The following is a 1,346-nucleotide window of genomic DNA, read 5'->3' on the forward strand; positions in this document are numbered from 1 at the left end:
TCTCCTTATAATATAACTTAAGTAGACAATTCCTCCTTTCGCCGGCCAGACTCCTATGGGCCAGGTAAGTTTTTAGTGGGGAAAAAGCGATGAATTAATACCAAACAGGAACTATAGGAGGTGGCTAAAAATTCAATAAACAAAAAAAGATTAGTGCCATGCTGACAATAAATGTTCTTATAATAGATAGAGAAAGGCTGAATGATAAATACATGTATGATGTATTGCTGATAAAATAATACATGTGTCCGTGCTGCTCAAGACAGTTTCATTCTTAATTTTGTAAGCAACACAGAGGCCAATTTGGCAATTAAGGGATGTTCTATTCCCTCTGTAGACTGTCGATGGATTTGCCCAGCGGACTGACGTCATCGCTGAGCGAGCCGTGTTCGGTTTGTCCTCGTACGAAGTTCCGCGACGTGACAGGAGATGATTTAGAATAACTGTAACAGTTGTGAGCCGGCGTGATAAACAAACGCGACAAAACAGCCGCGAATCACTTGTCTATTTGGACGCCTTCAAATCGGCAAGGCGCTTTTTGACTGTTGATACACGTTTGTTTGGATTTACTTAAAACTGAATGAAAATCATCATCAGCAATAAATCTCTTGTCAACTGTCCAGTTGTCCCCAGTTGACAAAAATTTGACCGGCACCGCTGGTCTTGTCCAGTTAACAAACCGCCCCTGGATAGATTATATCGACAATAAAGACAAAGAAACAGCATCCTGTTCTCTCTTACTGCAGGTGAGTATACGCCCGATAAACCTTTCAGGTTTTTGCACCATTTTGGGAATCCCCAGCCAATCGAGGTTAGAAATCTTCTCTTCTGTATCATGTCAATTGTCAATGGTAGCTTTCGACTGTAATGTTCGTGAATTCGTTTATTTGTGAACCTTGTTTGAAGCAGAGATTGGCGGCCAGGTAATGGGGAAGTAACTCTCACTAAAGCACCCAAATACTTTACAATAATAATTACAAGTTGCAACCGGAGTCGCAAAACAAACTTTATAAAGTCTATGAAAGAATTATCTTTGGAAGCACTGCAAAACCGATGAAATGATGTTGACAATGGTATTATGACAAGACCAAAGCAGAAGTATTATAATCAGGAATAAGAGGTTAGAAGTTCTCGCAAGATCAACTCCTCCCCTCTTCTCTCTCTCTCTCTGTCTCTTTCTGAATACTGTCTTTCGGTGTGGACGATCAAATTGACCAAAACCAAGTTAAAAAATGATGGTAAAACACAAAAGTAAATTAATTTGGTTGTCTACAAAGATGCTACGGCTATTTAACTTTTCGAATCGAGCCGATCTACACGGGTCGCCATTTTGTTTCGAAGTGACT

The 1,346-nt window shown here is 40.0% G+C and overlaps 1 protein-coding gene across 2 annotated transcripts in view; it reads left to right on the forward strand.

Annotated features, from left to right (window-relative positions):
* Positions 1-927: 927 nt before the first annotated feature.
* The window catches only part of LOC101857714, a 20,379-nt gene continuing 19,960 nt past the window's right edge, over positions 928-1,346 (forward strand). The window contains exon 1 of one of the 2 annotated variants that reach the window (XM_035969240.1): positions 928-1,120. The gene's annotated coding sequence lies outside the window, so the exon portion shown is untranslated. The remainder of the gene's footprint in view (positions 1,121-1,346) is intronic. The other variant, XM_035969241.1, reaches the window with a different exon arrangement.

This window comes from Aplysia californica, unplaced genomic scaffold, assembly GCF_000002075.1.
Source record: "Aplysia californica isolate F4 #8 unplaced genomic scaffold, AplCal3.0 scaffold00129, whole genome shotgun sequence".
NCBI classification, from domain to species: domain Eukaryota; kingdom Metazoa; phylum Mollusca; class Gastropoda; order Aplysiida; family Aplysiidae; genus Aplysia; species Aplysia californica.